This window comes from Elaeis guineensis, chromosome 8 (assembly GCF_000442705.2).
Source record: "Elaeis guineensis isolate ETL-2024a chromosome 8, EG11, whole genome shotgun sequence".
Lineage (NCBI taxonomy): Eukaryota > Viridiplantae > Streptophyta > Magnoliopsida > Arecales > Arecaceae > Elaeis > Elaeis guineensis.
Genome location: NC_026000.2, coordinates 132,312,412 through 132,319,065, shown reverse-complemented (window position 1 = coordinate 132,319,065; position 6,654 = coordinate 132,312,412). Strand labels below are relative to the sequence as shown.

At 38.8% G+C, this 6,654-nt stretch overlaps 1 non-coding gene across 1 annotated transcript; it reads left to right on the top strand.

Moving 5' to 3' along the window:
- Positions 1-4,784: 4,784 nt before the first annotated feature.
- LOC140851420 (small nucleolar RNA R71) lies at positions 4,785-4,890 on the top strand. The gene has a single exon (XR_012134173.1). It is a non-coding gene; the product is annotated as a small nucleolar RNA R71 (small nucleolar RNA).
- Positions 4,891-6,654: the final 1,764 nt, after the last annotated feature.

Here is a 6,654-nt window from a genome sequence, read left to right as displayed (position 1 = left end):
AGGTTTCAATCGTTGACCGTTCACTTTAAAAGTGTTCCCCTGTTTAGGATTTTTGAGTTCGATAGCTCCATGAGGAAATACCTGAGTTACAATGAAAGGTCCGTCCCAACGTGAGCGAAGTTTTCCAGGAAACAGACGCAACCTAGAATTGAAGAGCCAAACTTTTTGATTAGGCTCGAACATTTTTCGTGCAATAAATTTATCATGATATGCTTTAGTTCGAGCCTTATAAATTTTGACACTCTCATATGCTTCATTGCGTAGCTCTTCAAGTTCATTTAATTGGAGTCTCCTATTGGAACCTGCATTTTTCATATCAAAGTTAAATTGCCGTATGGCCCAAAATGCACGATGTTCCAATTCCATCGGCAAATGACAAGCTTTTCCGAATACAAGTCGATAGGGAGACATTCCTATGGGTGTTTTAAAAGCAGTACGGTAAGCCCATAATGCATCGTCTAAGCGAAGAGACCAATCCTTTCTATCGGGCCTAACCGTCTTTTCTAGGATATGTTTAATCTCCCTATTTGACACCTCTACCTGACCATTAGTTTGGGGGTGATATGGTGTGGCCACTTTGTGTGAAATATTATATTTTTTCATAAGTGCTTCAAAGTGTTTATTCGTAAAATGAGTCCCCCCATCACTAATGATCACCCTTGGGAAGCCAAATCGACTAATGATGTTTCGTTGGATAAAACTAATTATAATTTTATTATCATTAGTCCGTGTAGCTATTGCCTCCACCCATTTTGATACGTAATCAACTGCCACCAGAATATATTCAAATCCAAATGAGGCTAGAAAAGGTCCCATGAAATCAATCCCCCAAACATCGAAGATTTCTACTACTAAAATGGGGGTCAGCGGCATCATATCCTTCTTGGATAAATTTCCTGTTTGCTGACATCGCAGACAACTTCGGCCAAATTCATGTGCATCCTTGAAAAGCGTTGGCCAATAAAACCCACTCTGCAGTACTTTTGCTGCAGTTTTTCTTCCACTAAAATGTCCCCCACATGCCGAAGAATGGCAAAAAGTGAGAATGCTTTGAAATTCACTCTCGGGGACACAACGGCGAATAACTTGGTCAGGACAGTATTTAAATAGTTCAGGTTCTTCCCAGAAATAATGTTTAATTTGTGAGAAAAATCGATCCTTTTCTTGTTTTGTCCAGTGAGAAGGTACTTGTCCTGTTGACAAGTAATTGACAATATGGGCAAACCATGGAGGACGGCTAGAGGAGATTGCGAAAAGTTGTTCGTCAGGAAATTTTTCTTTGACCTCATCTATACCTATCGTGTGTTCAACTAAGATCCTGGAGATGTGATCAGCTACCACATTCTCAGAACCCTTCTTATCTCGGATTTCCAGATCAAATTCTTGTAAAAGAAGGATCCATCTGATCAAACGCGGTTTAGTATCTTTCTTCGAGAGGAGATGTTTCAAAGCCGCATGATCAGAGTAAACTAGAACCTTAGACCCTAACAGATATGAGCAAAATTTTTCAAGGGCAAACACTACTGCTAGTAGCTCTTTTTCTGTTGTGGTGTAGTTTAATTGGGCATCGGAAAGAGTCTTGCTAGCATAATAGATCACATGTGGCTCCTTATTGATTTTTTGGCCTAAGACGGCACCTATTGCAAAGTCAGAGGCATCACACATAATCTCAAATGGAATGGACCAGTCAGGGGGTTTTATTATGGGTGCTGTTGTCAGGGCTGTTCGTAATGTGTTGAATGCTTTCAAACAGTCTTCATCAAAGACAAATGGTGTATCCTTGGCCAACAAATTGCACAAGGGTCTTGAAATCTTGCTAAAGTCTTTGATGAAGCGTCTATAAAATCCGGCATGACCTAAGAAAGATCGTATTTGTCGGACCGAAGTAGGGGGTGGTAGTTTTGAAATGACCTCAACTTTGGCTTTATCTACCTCAATCCCTTTTTCAGAAATAATATGTCCTAATACAATTCCTTTCCGCACCATGAAATGGCTCTTTTCCCAACTTAGGACAAGATTTGTCTCCATACACCGTTTAAGAACTTTTGAAAGATTATGGAGACAATCTTCAAAGGTGGTTCCAAACACAGAAAAATCATCCATAAAAACTTCAAGACATTTGTCCACCATATCCGAAAAAATGGCCAGTATGCACCGTTGAAATGTAGCGGGTGCATTGCAAAGCCCAAATGGCATACGCCGAAAAGCGAAGGTGCCATAGGGGCAAGTGAAGGTCGTCTTTTCTTGATCATCCGGAAATACAGGTACTTGATTGTACCCTGAATAACCATCAAGAAAACAGTAGAAACTTTGTCCTGCTAACCGTTCTAGGATTTGATCGATGAAGGGCAATGGAAAATGATCCTTCCTAGTAACGGCATTCAGTTTTCTATAATCTATGCATACTCGCCATCCAGATGATATGCGAGTTGGAAGTAGTTCACCTTCTTCGTTCTCCACCACAGTAATACCAGATTTCTTAGGTACTACTTGAGTGGGACTGACCCATTTACTATCGGATATGGGGTAGATGATTCCAGCATCTAACCACTTTACCACCTCTTTCTTTACTACTTCACGCATGTTTGGGTTCAATCTCCTCTGCATATCTCGATGGGGTTTGGTATTTTCCTCAAAATGAATATGATGCATGCAAATGGAGGGGTCAATTCCTTTTAAATCGGCAATGGACCAACCGATAGCCTCTTTATGTTCCTTCAGAATACCAACCAATTGTGCTTCCTGATTAGGGGTCAAGTCTGATGCAATGATTACCGGGAGGGTGTCATTGAGTCCTAGAAATACATACTTAAGCGTGGCAGGAAGAGGTTTCAATTCTAACGTAGGTGGTGATTCTAAAGATGGGACTATTGGTGTACTGGCTAATGTGGGCAATGGCTCATACTTGATTGTCCATGGAGGAGTGGTTTTATCATGTGGTGTATCTAACAAGATGTTAACTTCTTTCCTATATTCCTCAAAGTCACACACTCCAGAGTGAGCCAAGCAAGTATCTGAGGGGTCTGGTGCTAGAATTATGGGTGTTGCATCTTCTATAATATCTTCTAGTGTATCTACTTCGAAGCAACTATCCATTGATGGTCCTTGGGAAGCACCAAACACATTCAATCTTAGTTTCTTATTCCCAAACGATACGTCCATGACTCCTGTCCTACAATTAATGCATGCATTTGCCGTAGCTAGGAAGGGTCGTCCTAAGATAATGGGAATTTGTCTGGGGTTGCCACTTAATTCCATATCGAGAACCAAAAAATCAACTGGAAAGTAAAACTCATCTACCTTGACCAAGACATCCTCAAGCATTCCACGTGGTTCTTTAATTGATCTGTCGGCTAACTGTAATGTGACTGATGTGGGTTTCAGTTCTTCAAATCCAAAAAGTTCATACACCGAACTAGGTAAAAGATTCACACTTGCCCCTAAATCCAGAAGAGCTTTTTCAATGTGATAATCTCCTATAACACAGGAAATGATGGGGGCTCTTGGGTCCTTAAGCTTTGGAGGAGTGGCATGCTGAAAGACAGAACTAGCCTGTTCAGTGAGACATACTTTCTTTGGGATTTGTGATCTAGATTTACGTTTTTGGGTACACAAATCCTTCAAAAATTTGGCATAAGCAGGGACCTGTTTGATTGCATCTAGAAGGGGAAGATTAATTTGGACTTGCTTAAACAATTCCAACATCTCATCGAGTTTTCCTCCCTTCTTATCTGTAGGAATAGGGGCTTTCAGGGCATCCGGAAATGGGGCTTTAGGCAAGTAAGATGATTCTGGTGCAGTTGGTTCCTTCTCTATTTTCAGGTCCTCCTTGTTCTTGGGTGATTTGGATTCGGTTAGAGATTTAGGGTCAGTCTCTTTGGTTTTGCTAGTGTGTTCAATGACCTTCCCACTTCTCAGAGTCATGATTGATTTGGCATGTTCAGAAAAAGCTTCTGGGGTATTAGAACTCTCAATCACAAATTGCCCTCTTGGGTTGCTCTCTGGTTGGCTAGGTAATTTTCCTCCTTCCCTCCTACTGAATGCAGTTGCTAGTTGACCTATTTGGGTCTCTAGCTTAGTAATAGATTGTGTGTGGGAGTTAAGGGTCTGAGTGTTGACTTCTAATCTTTCTAGTGCTTTCAGGACTTTTTCCTCAAAAGCTGAACTGTGACCAGTAGTAGATGGTTGAGGAGCATTTTGAAATTGATGGTATGGTCCATGCCTATATGTTGGATCTTGATATTGAGGTCGAGGTGTGGCAGGACCAACCACTGGTTGTGGTCTCCAAGAAAAATTTGGATGGTTTCTCCAGCCGGGGTTATAAGTGTTCGAATATGGATCATTTCCTGGTCTGCGAGCTTGTTGGACTTGCTGAACCTGCTCGTGCACAAACTCAGAAAATTGGGGTGCGGCTGGGCATTCACTAACAAAATGGTTCGGACTTGCACACAATGCACAAACTTCTTGGATTGGATTAGGTGGAATTGGGGATTGTCCAGTGTTTAGAAGACGATCTAATTTTTGAGACAGTTCATCTACCTTTTGATGGATATCTATGGCATTTCCTACTTCATATATTCCACCTCTTTTTGAGTTTAACATGGGTTTATCTCTAATAGAGGCAGACATATGATGTAATGAATTTTCACTTAAAATTTCAAACAGTTGCCATGCCTCATCTTCACTTTTCAGCATAAATGTCCCACCGCATGATGCATCGATCATTTGTCGATGTCTTTCAGAGAGCCCATCATAAAAATATTGGATTAACTGCCACTTGGGTACAGCATGGTGGGGACATTTTCTAATAAGGTCTTTTAATCTCTCCCATGTTTCATGAAACATTTCTCCATCTAATTGGGAAAAACTAGTTATGGCTTTCCTTATTTGATTAGTTTTTCCTATGGAAAAATATTTCTTGAGAAACTCTCCTTGCAGCTGGTCCCAGGTTGATATAGTCATGGAATCCAAAGTATGTAGCCAGTATTTGGCTTTGTCCTTAAGTGAAAAAGGGAATAATTTCAACCTAAGAGCATCATCGGAGAAGTTGTGAATTTTGACAGTTGAGCATATCTCAAGAAATTCTTCAAGATGTTTATAAGGGTCTTCATTACTAAGTCCATAAAATGATGGTAACATTTGGATTATACTGGACTTAATTTCATATTGAGTGGCCTCCACAGGAGGTACTTGAATACAAGGAGAGTAGGTATATGTGGAAGGAGTAAAGTACTCCTTCAATTGCTTGGGTGGATCATTCTCCTGATTTCGGTCCATCTTTTTATGTCTGTAGGCTCTAAAGGTTCTTTCTATTTCTGGATCAAAAGGTTGAATTTCTGGTCGTAACGATCTACGGCCAAGCATACACCTTACAATTATACTGTAGAGCACACACAGAAATTTTTTTTTTTTTTTTAATATATATTTTTATAATAAAGTGAGAAAAGAATGAAGAAAATCTAAAGAGAAGAACCTAAGAACCTTAAATCTATGAAAAGGGAGAAATTAATTAATGTTTAGATGTTAATTGCAATCAACTTAAACAATCATATACTCTCTATCCTAGGGTTAACTTAGATCTAGACAGCTCCTAACTTTCAAGATTGCTTTTGAGCACTCCAAGCTCAAGACTGACTAACTGACTCGGCCAGGTAAGCGTAAGATGTGGGAGGTTCCCTGCTCGTTGCTTTCCTTAGACACCAACTAAGTTGGCCAGGTCAGTCAACGGAACCAATTGAAAACCACTTGCCTTAGACACCGAGCAATTAACCAATCCGCACTCGGTTCAACTCTAGAGCTTTCTTATCCTATTGAGCTCGAAATTCCTAGGGTTGACGTCTAGTTGATTTTAAATTAAGGTCTAGGTTATGCAAATGCAAGGGAGTGATTTGTGGGCCAAGGAAGGGTGATCAAATCCCCACCTTATCTGGTTAATGGGTTATTGCCCTTAAGATTAATTATGGAGATGCAATGCAAGGAAACAAGGTGTCCAATCAGGTTAAAAATTTTTATATTTGAGGTTACGCTATTTTAGTTAAGTGTTATGAAATGTCAGTGGTTTTTTTTTTTATATATATATATAATTTTATCTTTTTATATATTTTTTTTTAATTTTTTTTTTAGTTTTGCAAGAAAATAAATTTAAGTGATTAAATCTGAAAAGCAATAAATTACTGGGCTATGAAAAGTAGCAAATTATTCTAAGCAGCAAAATTCTAAATAGTAAATTAGTTATGCAAGGTAATTCTGTAATTATGCAAATAAGATTATTTAGCTAGAAAGTACTAAAAAAAAAAAAAATTTAAAACGAGAAATAAAAACTGAAAAGAATTTTTTTTTAAAAAAAAAAATTAAAAAAAAAAAATTTTTTTCAAAATTTTTTTTTCTTTAATTCAACCGTGCCAAGATCCCCGGCAACGGCGCCAAAATTTGATGCGTAGTCGTTGATAGCACCAAAAGTAACTCTACTCACTATGTAGGTATGATGAGTCGAGATCGTATCCTCAGGGATCTTGGGCTAAATTGAAATTGCAAGGTAAAAGAAAGAAGCGTTGTTTTTGATTTAGAAAATAAATTATCATAAAATTGAGGTAATAAAAAAATAAAAAGAGCTCGGGAGTTTTGAATTAATTTGCACTAGCAGAGTTGTATCTC